Here is a 12678-nt window from a genome sequence, read left to right as displayed (position 1 = left end):
AAAGACTCCTAGCTCCCAGGGCCAGGATCAAGCTCTGTCCTGTTCCCACCCCATGTGCCAGGTTTCCAGGTGAGGCACGATTCTGGTAGAGTTCCAGCCTGGAAGACACTCAGATCCCTAACTCCAGCCCTAAACATAATGGCACCAGAGGACACAAGTCCACTTCTGCAAGTCCATGCTGACTCCAGTTCCAGGTTCTGTGGCTGGAGCAGGACTGGCAGAACCGCAGTTCACAATGGCCTTGTTCCTTCCTTGTTCCTACCAGCTTCGACACTTCAACTGTGGAGGACCTAAACAGATAATGCTGTAGACCGTCTGTAGTGTGTATACATGCTTTTAATGAAATGGACATTTCAGAGGGTACTGTTGTACAAGCAAACTGTACAGGTTATTCATTATCAAGACAATATTAATAAGACAAAGATATATGTGAGGTGTCCCTGCCCATGGCAGGGGGGTTGGAACTAGATGATTCTGAGGTCCTTTCCAACCCTAACTATTCTATGATTCTATGATTCTTATCAAGGTTTACAAAGTCCTCCTGGGGATCCCCAAGAGCAGAGCTGCCCTTCCTCCCTTACTGATGAACTGGGCTGAGCACATGCAGCCAATGCCCTTCCATATGCTTTGGATTTCCTGTACAGTACACCGTGTGTGCAGGTACTCCAGGCCAGAATATGATGATACTAGCTTGGGAGCCCCTGTGTAGAACCCGGGATCCTCTGGGCCTTGGCTATGCTGCAGAACATGCACGTTGGCTTTCTTCATCCCAGGGCAAGAACCACATTCCTGTCTGAGTTGCAGGCAAAGAGAGAAGTGTCAAAAGCAGCTCAAAGTGACCTCTCAGTTTTTCTGGGGCTGAGGCAAATAAGCAATGTCTGCTAAAATCATGGTGTTCCTAGACACCCACCAGCTTTCAGGTGCAATTTCGCGGATGATTTAATCTAACACCGTGTATTGCTCAGTGGGGGGTGGGGGGCATCCCACAGTTCTCCTGCCACATGTTCCTGCCGTCTCCTGTGCACCAGTATTTCTCCCAGCCATGCAGAGAACTTTTTATTTCAGATGAGCGTTTTGGTTAGTTTGACTGTGCTGGCATTCCTGCTGATGTCGAAAAATGGGAGCAAGGGACTGCGTGGCTGATGGTGGAGGGACTCTGGGCTGCGCTTTTCAGCAGCAACTGTGTGTGACACTGCACTTGTAAAGCAACACTTCGATTATTTGGGGGACTTACGACTTTGGCTGTTGCTGCACCTGTCTCCCTATACTTGGCTGCTTATGTCCACATTTTAAACTGAGGTAAAAAATACTGAGATAGGAAGAAAGTGGAAAGGAGCCTTCACTCAGCAACTTGAGGCTCCCTTGGCCGAGCACACCTACACCGCGCCTGCCAGGCGACGCAACTCTAGGTGGATTTCTCTCCTCTTTTTTATAGGGACTATAGAGGGGGGACGAGAAGGACCTTTCCGTGCCCAAGAATCCCGAAGACACAGCACCACCGCTCCTCCCGCGTCCCAGGGCGGTCTTCAAGAAACCCGAAGCCCTCCTGGGGCCTCCCCATACGGCGGGCAGCGCGGGGAGCCTGCCCCGCTCCGCTCGGCCTGGCCTTGCCTGGAGGAGCCGTAGATCCCCGCTTCCCCCGGGCCGCCGCGCTGCCGGCGCCCCCTGCGGGCAGGGGAAGGGCGGTGAAGGCGCCCACCGTGCAACACGGACAAGGGCAGCTGCTCCCCTCCCCCTATTTCCCCCAGCGCCGCTACCGGCTTCCGCCCCGCCCTGGCGCTTCCCCTCCCCCATGGCCCGGCGCGCCGGGGCCATCCCGGCCTGCAGCGGTGCGGCCGCACGGATACCGTCACACAGCGGAGGGCGGAGGGGGGTGAACAGCGGTTGCCTAGGCGACCAGAGCCCGCCCTTCACCCGTCGCTCTCTTCCCCGCCTTCCCCACGTCAGCACCGACTCCCGCCCGGCCGGGGTGGGGCCCCGGGCCCCGTGATTGACAGTTGCCATGGAAACAGGCTCGCCCCGCCGCCATTTTGTCAGTTACCCTTTTTTTTAAAATTATTTTTAAAAAAAACCTCTTCCCGCCCGAACCCTGGGTTTATTTCTTTTTTTTTTTTTTTTTTCCCCTCCTTCCCTTCTCCTCCCCACCACCACCCCGACAGACGTTATCGCACGAGAAAACAAACAAAACACCCCAAGAAACAACCGTCCCCTGAGGGTCCGGCGGGGACGCGCGAGAAGTTCGTCCCGCGCGGGCGGGCGCGGACCGGCTAGAAGCAGCGGCGGCGGTTCCTTAACGGCAGCGGCGCGACGGCCTGGCAAAGCCGGTTCGTGAGGGAAGGAGGGAGGGGGAGAGGGAGGAGGAGCGGGAGGGGAGGGAGGAGGTAGAGGCTGGCAGGCGGGGGAGGGAGGGAAGGAGGGAGGGAGGGAGCGAGGAGTTCCCGGGGGCTCGGTACGGCGCTGCGCTTTCCCCCCACCCCTCCTCCTCCTCCTCCCCCCGCTCGCTCGCCCGCCGCTGTCCCCGCGCTGCCTGGCCGGGCTCAGGCCGCCGCCGCCACCGCCGCCACCACCACCACCACCACCGCCGCCGACCCGAGGTGAGGCCGGGCCCTGCCGTTGCCGCCGCCGGGCGCTGCGCAGGTTTGGAACGCGCGCCATTTTGTGAGCGATAGAAAATCCAGCCCGGCCAGGAAGCGCCGCGGATCCGCCCGCCGGGCCGGGCCCCCCCTCCTCTTCGCCGCCCAGAGAGGGACGCGCGCAGTGGACAGACCCCACGGCCGGTGCCCCCCGCGCCTCGAGCGGCACCGGCACCGCCGCCAGCCGTGCGGGCCCGAGCGCGGCGGGGCGGCCGGACTGCGGAGCGCACAAGAGGGAGGCGCTGCCGCGCCGGGGCCCCTGGCCGAGGCTGGGAGAAGCGCTCTCTCCTCGCCCTACCCGCACCCGCCGCCCGAGGGAAGAGGCCTCGACTGGGAGAAGCCGGGCCGGAGCGCTGGGCCCGCAGCCCCCAGCACGGGTAAGTGAGAAGCCTTAGCCGGTGGCGGGGAGCTGCGCAGCGGGACGAGCTGGTGCCACCTCCCGGCCCGGCGCGGTCGAAGGGGGCGCAGCGCAGGGGGCAGCTGCGCTGCCATCTTAGAGAGAGGAGATGGGGAGAACGCCGGGGCCCGCCGAACGCCGGGCTGGCGCTGGCAGGGCCGGGACCCGCACCGGGCTTCGGGACTAGCCTTCTCCCCGCCCTCCCTCCCGCCGCCTCCTTCTAGGGCAGGCCGGACATGGCCGGGAAGCAGCGGCGGCGGAGGGCAGCGGTGGTGGCCGTCGGGGCCTCTGCGGCCCTTTTCCCCTCGGCGTCCGGGAGAGGCTGTCGCTGCCGGGTTGGAAAGCGGAGCGGCGAGGTGGGCCGCGGAACCGGCAATGGAGGAAGAGATCTCGCCTGGATCCTCTTGCTCTTATGCGCAACGCCCTGCGGTGGGCGGGTGCGAGGTCTCGCCCCGGTCTGGGAGCGGGAGGCGAGGAGGGCGTCAGGAGTTGAACCATCAGCTGAGCAGGCACCTGTTGTGGTGGAGGCTTTGGGTGCCCCTTTTTGCACCCATGTGAGGGACTGAGTGATAGGTGGAGAAGTTGCAGGCCGATGTAGAAGGAGTACCTGTGTGAGATGACTGTCATTCTGGCTGGGGGTGGGGCAGAGGAGGGAGAAGCAGTTGGGAAATAGGTGCAGGGACACAGAGACACTTCTGTATTTTAATAGCGCGCTGCAGTCTTTTAGGAATTCAGCATTGTGTTGCTGAAGAAATTGGAGACCTCATCCAATACAGAGGGTGCTGCTTCTCTGGAGTGGCATTCCCCCCCCCCCCCCATCAGAAAACGCAGTTAAATGTACTGTAATTTGAAATTTCGAAATCTGTGCAATTCTGAATCTCAGTCAGCTTTGAAGTTTTTCAGTTTAGTCTGTCCAAAGCCATGTAGGGGTTCTTTGATCATGTATCTAGATTGCTGCTGTTACTTAGTTCTCCTATTACTCCGCAGTCATCTGAGGAAATAAACATTCATTGTTCTTTAAGATTAACAAAGAATATCTGACTACAGAATAAATCAACAGGCGTGTTTTTGACAGCCTACTGTTTTAATCTGAATGAGAGTGTGCTGTAAACTTTTGCCAGTAGGTATATATAGTCACACTTGCATGGATATAGTGTTATAGTGGGATCTGGATAAGTACAACTTAACAACTTGTTTTATTATCATATTGGTATTTCATTCTTCATTCTAAGAAAAGGTGTGTGAAGCTGAAGAATACGTCGATGATACCTGGTGATAAAAAAGCAAACATTTTGTTCGTCATAGTATTCAATTACCTGCCTGTAACCAAGCAGAATTTAACTTACCTCTTTGGAATAGTCTGTAGCCCTAAAAAGTTGTGGTAAACTTGTTTGTCTTTTTGTCCACATCACCCTTCCCCCAACCTCAGTAGGTTGGATAATTTTGGAAAATTAATTATACTTTGTAGAATTAGAATACTAACACTGCAAATAACTCCCGAGTATGAGCTAGTATTTGCTAGCTATTATCTATATATATTTGGTGAACTTGGTGTGTGTGTGTGTGTGTGTGTGTGTATGTATATAGACTACTTTCATAAGGTACACTTCATGGTTTTGCCTTATATTAATTATTTAGAACTAGAGTGTTCTTATTTGCAGTCCTAAGTAGAATATGTTTGAAGTGTTAAATTTTCATTTTCTCCTGTGAATTAAAAATTCTGTCAAAGTTTATGAAGCTCATTGAGTTTAATTCATGGTTTTTTAATATTCTTTGAGTAAAGCAAGTATATCTTGTTCAAAGTTGAATAGAGAGTATGGTCCTCTTAAGAAGAGAGAGCAGTTCCTTCTATAAAATTTTTGTGTAATCGTTTACATATGGCAATAGTTTAATATTGTTACCAGGTAGATAGGTAAGAAAGACAATTTGTTACATGAGCAGCAGTGTTACAGTTCCTGAATCAATACTTGGATGGATTTAGAACTTGTCATTGCAATCCCCTCCCCCATGTTGGACAGTGATGGAGAAGCTGCAACAAGGATAATTTTACCTAATAGCAGCCAAGAGTTCTCTATTTCAGTGTCAGTTTATGATAGTATTTTCTTACTTGTGTAAAATAATGAGCTAGTCATTGGGAATTTATCAATTTTTAAAGTATGTGGGTTTTGCATAGACTGGGAATTAACATGTGATGTCTATAAATGACTTCTAACAAGCTGGTTGATAGTTTAAACAAAGCAGCAAAATGTGACTGGTACTTAGTAAAAACAGTATGCCTTGTCTAAGCTTTTAAAGTTACATTTAATTAGGACATGTGTGAACACATATACCATATTTAAAAATCTTAATTCTGATAGGGCCTTGCAAGGAAACGTGTGTGGGTTAACTGTGTTATTAGTCTTTGCCTTAATGGGCTTACTGTGATACTTTTGTCATTTCAGTTCAAATCAGTTGGTAAACATCTTAACATAGAGTGAAAAAGTCCCTTTTAGTTTATGCTAACATTTTTGAAACCCTACCACAGGGTCATATGGTGGTATGCAAGAAGTGTAGTTAAACATGTGAAAAAATGTACCTTTATTTACTATGATAGCATTTTACAGGTTAATCTGAACTTAAATGGCTGGTAAAGACTAGTACATACTCTTACCAAAGAAGCAGTTTTGTTGATATAATTAGATTATATTTTCAGCATTCTTCCAGAAAACTGTATTTTAGGTGTTTTTTGACTATGGGGCTGTAGGTTGAAAGTTGCTTTTACATCTTTTACATATTTTGAGGAAGAATTAAAGACTTGGTATATGTTTAATTTTTCTATGGTAATTTTTAACTTTTTTTTGGAGAACTGTTCTCCAAAGTTAAGTAAAAAACTTTCTGGTACCTTTGTTTTATGGGAGCATGGGAGACTTGTATAACTTCTGAAATCCTTTTGTAAATAGATCTGTTGTTTTAGAATAGGATTATTTACAGAGAACTGCTGCTTTTGTCTTTATAACTGAGTACAATAGATTATTTGTTAAGTTTACAGTTTCACCTTTTTTTTTTTTTTGTAAGAGTTTGGTAAGAAACTTTTTTTTTTTTTTTAAATTTATGTAATAACTTTCTTACTCATCAGACTTTAAGAAGCCTAAAAGCCTTCATATGTTTATGCAGTGAGTCTTCTTTTTTCTCTAAGACTATTTGAAATAATACAGAAAAACCTTTCTGGGCAAACATGGCTTTCTTGTAAGCTTATGAGTGGAGAAAAAAAATTAAAATATTCTGAGAAGGGGAATACTCTCCATTTCCTTCCTATTTTCTTTTTTCTTCCTTACCTCCATCGGTCCTTCAAGAGGAGAGTTATGGGAAGTGTAGTCTATTGATGGTTTAGAAGCACTGGAGAAACTTTCAATAATTAGAAACAATTGTTGTTCCCAGGAAGACAAATTCTGTATGTACAGTTACCTAATACTTTGTCTTCGATATGACACAATATACCAATAGAATTGCAGTGGCGTAAACATTAGGCCTGTGACAATTAATGTAACAGTTTGTAATAAATATTCTTTGGTTATGGTTTTTTCCTTATGGGGAAGGAAAGTAAAATTCTGCATTTGATTCTCTTTTATCCAAACATAACTGAAAAAATAACTGCTTTTACTAGTACAAGTGTATTTTATTATTTTAGAATAGGTCTCTAGTTCATACTTATCACAGCTTTATTTGGAGTTTAGCTCTGCTTCCCCTAATACTCATTTTATGTGAATCTTGTCCAGTACCTGTGGGTGCTTGATTATGGCTTACTTGTCTAGGAGCACAGATCTGAAAAGGAGCTCTTCTCTAACCAGAAAGCAGAGAGTGATGAGACAGGCTAAGTCCCATTGTCTTCATAAGGTTTCCTTTCACCTCCCTTGCTCCTCCCCCCTTTCCCTCCACAGTCTCTAAAGGATAGGTGAGTTTTTCTGCAGTTGAAAAGGTTGGAGATGGAGTGGCTCAGTATGAAAGGTACTGATGTAATCATATGCTGATTCATTCCGAAATGTCCTATCCATATGATTTACAAGGAGAATACCCGTTGAAGAGCTAGGGAAACGTAGAAGATTGTTCCCAGTCAGCTCTGCTTATGTCCATACAGTGCAAATACTGTGGAGCCTCTGAAGTCTAGATAGTAGCTATTTCAGTTACCCTGTATGAAGACATAATCAGTTTAATTTCAGCTCTGAATATGTAATTTCTTAAAAGCAGTGAAAATGTTTCTGTAATTAAAATAACATAAGCTAGCACTTATTTGTAAACATGCTCCTTGCAAAGTTTCCAGGGTCTGGGTAGCACTAAAAAACAGAAAGTGAAACTGAGTAAATGAAAGTGAAATTAAGTCCATTAAGTGTCAGTTTTGTTCTAGCTGTGAGAAACCCAGCTCTCAATTTCTGTATTATATAACATTCTAAAACCTTAATTTTTTTTCTTTTGCACCAGAGGCAAATAAAAATAGACTCTGTTTTGAGTCAGTTAAAGGAATAGTTAATAATATGTTCATACATGTGTTGAAAGGTTTCCTCTTTTTAATATCTATTTGGATGATGAAATTGGAGAGGAGTGGAAATGTACAAATTTCCATTAATTTCTAATGGCAGAGTTACTCTTTTCAAAATGTAATAGAAAAAATTTTGACTGAATTTTGAGTTCCTGAAAATAATCAGACCAGTAAAATAGCTAGCATCACAATTGTAGTTAAAGGCGTTTTAATGATTAAGTCAAACTTGTTAGTGAAAATTTAAATCCTTGTTTCCCAAAACCTTCTGTTCGCTGGATTTTGGCTTCCTGGCTTCAAACGCTGGTAGTTGCATTTTTGTTCACTGAAAATCCTGTTTGCCTGTATGTTCAAGTCTTAATTTGTGTTCTTGTGAACTATGAAAATTACTAATGACTTCTCATTTACTTTGCCAGTGGACCTGTCACTGAGGAGCAAATTGGAGCATAGCTTTCCACTTCCTCTGTAGGGGAAGTAGTTCTGTGTCCATGCTATCAGTTTACTGTTCTACTGAAGAAAGGGGTTAAAAGAGGAATAAAAATATTGTCTGGTAGGGAAGCTAATGTGTACTTACTTAGTTCTACATTTTCCTGAAAAATTAATTTCCTTACACTCATCTCTGTTTGATCTGTCCAGTTGTAAGTACCTACAGCTTTTTTCTTACTTACACAGCATATGTTCTTGGGTTTTAAATACAGTTTTAACAGGACTTAAACCATGAAATACATATGGGGTATGTGTGTAGTAACAGACAAGTCAGTTTCTAATACAGTCTTGCAAAAGCTTATTGATACTGGAAGCTCAGTAACTTTCCTGGATCGTGTCTAATTCTGGCTTCTTTGTTGTTACTCTTTCTAACTTAGGGATAAATAGGTACTGATTTAATGGGTTGACAAGAACTGTAAGTTAGTGTTTGAAATACCTTGATGTCTTTGTTAATAAGAAGTGGTTGTTGTGTGAAGATCCTGGCAGTTTCCCTTTGCTTCCCAGTAGAATTTAGCTCATAAATACTACAAATACTCAGTCATAGTTGTGGAATAATGCAAGTTAATGTACATTTTCACCATGATCAGATGTTCACAAGCTTAGAGTTCTGTGTTCTTGTATTTAAGGTGGCTTTCCTTTCAATGTCATAGTGTGCTTGCAGAAGTGTAGAATTTTACGGCAGGCCCTTGTACAGGAAAATGAGCGTTACTGCAAATGCTGAACATGTATGTGATTGTACATACCTGTCTGTGTCTTCCCACTGAGAGCAGATGTTTCCTGAAGTTCTGTATATGTTAAGGCTACAAACTGACATTATGCTTTTCCCTGAAATCAGAAGTACTAGCAGGAACAGTTCTGGGGAAAGGTCAGTTAACTACAGCTTCATTTTGAATGACCCTTCTATCTTCTCAAACTTTTTTGGACAGTTTTATTGTTTTTTAATACAGATTACAAGCTTAGTTCCTAAGTGAATTAATGTTTTCCATGAGCTATGTCTACTACAGACAGCATCATAAATGATTAATTTATGTTGAAAGCTTAGAGGAAAGAGTATATATGATATTGAGTTATAAACTATAGTTGAAGTTTTTGTTATAAGGGTATACCTAAAAATTGCTTGGTTTTGCATTGTTGTGCTACTTAGAGGAGTACATCCTTACCCAGGATCTGATATCCATTTTGATTTGTACTGTGCAACATGAAGGAAGTATTATTTCTTTCTCCATTTAATCAGTATTTCATGACTTTGAGGTGCATACCCATTCAGTCTCAGTGTTCTCTTATGTAGCATTTTTGTTCCAGCATTGTGTAAATGCGTATGTGTTTGTGGTTTGTTTTTCCTTTTGGTAAATAAAAAGGGTTGTGAGTCTGTGTAAGTCTGTTGTACAAAATCTTAATGATAGAAGGTCTAAGAACTAATAATACCCAGGCATGAATGGAAGTCATTAATGACATCTGATGTGATCCTTAGAAGAGGGTTATCTTCTGTCTTTGTAGGATTTGTGTGGGGATGTTTTCACCTATTTTACAAAGTGTGCGATCATGATTTGCACTTCACAGTGTCCATATGAGTCTACTTTCAGGCTTTTTACCCATCGAAACATTCATTTACGTATCTCTATGGAGTTAAATTAACTTAGAGTCATGTTCACAGCATGGACGTTTTAAAACTTTATGAGCTTAGTTTTGAAACCTTGAGAAATCCAGCTGCACATGTGGCAACAGATTGTTGGAGTACAAGTACTTGGCTGCCTTACCTTAGTGGTTAATGATAACACTGACAACTTTTGTTGTCATTCTTAAATCAAGATTGGCTTTGCTTCAGGTGATGTGGACTAGAAACCTATGTAATAGTTTTCTCATGTAAGAAACCATTAGAATTTGAGACAATTTTTAAATGCGTATTTGAAGGAATACCTAGTGTCCCTTTACTTAATTTGCATACTGCTAGGCAATTGCAGTAAACCAAAATACAAGTTTTTGCTAAAATATTTCTGTTTAACTTGTTACAAAAGTTAATAAAGCAAGAAAAACATGTTGGCCAAGTTATGAGTCTTATCTTAGGGTTCTCTGTTTTAAATTACAGATTAACTCCCCATTTTTTTTCTCATAATATGAAGAAATAATTGTAGGCATACATACAGTAGGTATATCATTCTGGTTTTCTGCTATAGATGTTCTTAACCAGCATCCAGTTATTTCAGGAAAGGAGAAAACAGGTTCTACTTAGAGTGCACAAAGTTCAAGTGTCATGTTTTGAAATCATTCTCTCTTCTGCACAATTTATAAAAATGTTCCTCAAAGTGAACAAAGATGTTTTAAAATATGTTTGTTTCCTTTTAGCTACTGTTTGTAATGGAAGTGGAATATAAAAGTAAAATGCATGTATTGATACACAGGGACATTCAGCTCAGTGTTTTGTATGTGAAGGAATCTACCTATGTGACAAACTTGACATTTTGAAGAGATCTTCTGAAGCTCTGCCAGTATATGCATGTGGTGCTTTGCATTTGGAAATGTTAGAGATCATCAGTGACCTAGGATGTCTGTATCCATGATCTGTGTGTGTATAGACTATCAGTGTTTGTGGGGTGTGGGGCTTTTATTTAATAACCCCTCTCAAAAAAAATCTCAGTAAGCTTTCTAAAAGCTTATTAAAAGAAAACCTCAGGACGAAGGAAACAACAAATTGGAGTAGTTCATGTCATTAAATATTTTCCTCGTACTGGGAAGTTCATGAGTTTATGGTAGGTTTACATTCTGAAACAGAAGTTTTTTTTTTTCTTTTTTTAATCCCATTCTGTCCAGTGTAATAATTTATAGAGCTTAAAAACTGTTGTGGGATTTTTATTTTTTGTTTGCATCAGGGACATGTCCTGAGTGAGATCAGTAAATAATTCTTTTGTGTGTGAAAAAGATTTCCTTGGCCTTAGTTTATGTTTGATGCCCTTTAGTGTGTATTTCCAAGGTCTGTAATGAGAGAGAAGGGGCTTCATTGACCTTCCCAATGTCATTCATCATTTTCTGTATCTTTTTCACAATTTTTTTTTTTTTTTTTTTTTTTACGTCGAAGTATCATCTTAGGTCTACATAGTGCTTACATAGATAAACAAGTATTTTACCATACTGTTGGCCTCAGTTTTTTTTTTTAAGATTTAAGTCTTATAGTTCCTACCTATGTTTATTGAAACATGAGAATATGTAATTAGTTCTATCCCAAGTTTTCAATATGAAATAAAGAATTTAATTTTTAGACTTTCATATTTGAAAATTTTTCCCTTGGTATTTTCTGATACAGGATTCTTTATATGCTTTCATTCTCTTGACTACTGGTACTTTGTTTACAAAAAAAAAATCTTAATTTGAATCTTTGTATGTAAAGCAAAGTTTTGTTTGCATCAAACAAAATAACTTGAGATCTGTGGTTTGAGGGGAGGCTGCAGCTCAGGGTATGTTTTTAGGAAGCGTACAGTGGTCCCAAAATACAATTTCTAGGTTATGTGTTAGTCATTATGTATATTCTGAAACCAGTGAGCTTGAAATTTGACAGTGCCATCTTATTTACATATCTGAGGAAACAGGTATGCTTTATATTCCATGTATTTAAGTATGGTCGTTCCTCTTACATTTTAATCTTGAGAACCTCTGTAGGGTTGCATTTGACTTTATTAGTTATTTCCAAAAAAATTCACTTAGTTAAGCACTCAAACACTGACAAAACCAGGAAAACTCTCTTGCTTTTGGTGGTCTGATGTACCTAAAAAAAATTGATTATATTTACAAGTTGTTAATAATTGCACACTGTCCAGACCTTGCACTTAGTCTCAGGTTTGTAACTTTCTCACAGGCTTGTGTGCAAAGGTTTAACGTTTTAGTATCTGAATATAGCAACTGCTAAGAGATTCTTTGATTCTTTTAGCATTGTGTGAAAATATTTTTCAATTATTAAGATCTAATGTACAGAAAAAACCTCCACCAAATCTATTGGCAGCCTAAGCTAAGGCACTGAATTGCTGGGTTTTGGGGTGAGGAGTTCTGGTGATTTTAGACATTTTGTATAGCGCTTAATGTCATGTTGCTTTCCATACATGCAGCAGTTTTTGCTTTGCTAACAGGAGACAAATAGATGTTACTAAACTGCTTTTTAAAGGGGAATGAAAGTAAAAAATGCAAAGTGACTTGCCCAAAGTTAGGCAATGACGCAATGGACAGAGCTGAGGTTAAGGGTTTAGGGTGTCTTGCGTCTTAATAGAGGATGCTGTGTATTTCTAGTTGCATTTGAGTTTATATTCTGAGTGCTTTGTAACACAGAGAAGCAAGAAGCAGTCTCTTCAGGTTGGAGAGTGACTCAGCATATCCAGATAGAGCTCTGTTCAAGGAACTTAAGATTTTTTTTGAAATTTGGGGCATTTAGAGTTCAAACTCATTTTTCCAAAAGGGGATTTGCTTGTCTAAAAAAAACATAAAGAACTATTTTTTTATTTTCTTTTCTTGCAATCTCTTTTCCCTTTTGATACACATACTTCAATTTTGGAAAGAACTAATGGAGTATTTCAGTAATTAGTATCATTTATGGTATAGCTGGTATTAACTGTATAGCTTTGTTTTCCATGTCCTGTCCTGATATACATGATAAACATCTGTTCAGTGAA

At 42.4% G+C, this 12678-nt stretch overlaps 1 protein-coding gene across 3 annotated transcripts in view; it reads left to right on the top strand.

Annotated features, from left to right (window-relative positions):
- The first annotated feature begins 1894 nt into the window (after window positions 1–1894).
- DYRK1A (dual specificity tyrosine phosphorylation regulated kinase 1A) overlaps window positions 1895–12678 on the top strand; it is an 88647-nt gene continuing 77863 nt past the window's right edge. Inside the window, exons 1-2 of one of the 3 annotated variants that reach the window (XM_061453596.1) lie at window positions 1895–2032; window positions 2160–2324. The gene's annotated coding sequence lies outside the window, so the exon portion shown is untranslated. Of the gene's footprint in view, window positions 2033–2095; window positions 2325–2575; window positions 3011–12678 lie in introns of those variants that run through there. The other 2 variants (XM_061453595.1, XM_061453594.1) reach the window with 2 other exon arrangements.

The sequence above is a fragment of the Pezoporus flaviventris genome, unplaced genomic scaffold (genome assembly GCF_033815535.1).
Source record: "Pezoporus flaviventris isolate CSIRO_AGI_PZ_B2104156 unplaced genomic scaffold, CSIRO_AGI_Pfla_v1 ptg000015l, whole genome shotgun sequence".
NCBI lineage: Eukaryota > Metazoa > Chordata > Aves > Psittaciformes > Psittacidae > Pezoporus > Pezoporus flaviventris.
The sequence above is the reverse complement of the archived record's forward strand: the minus strand, read 5'-3'. Positions and strand labels throughout refer to the sequence as shown.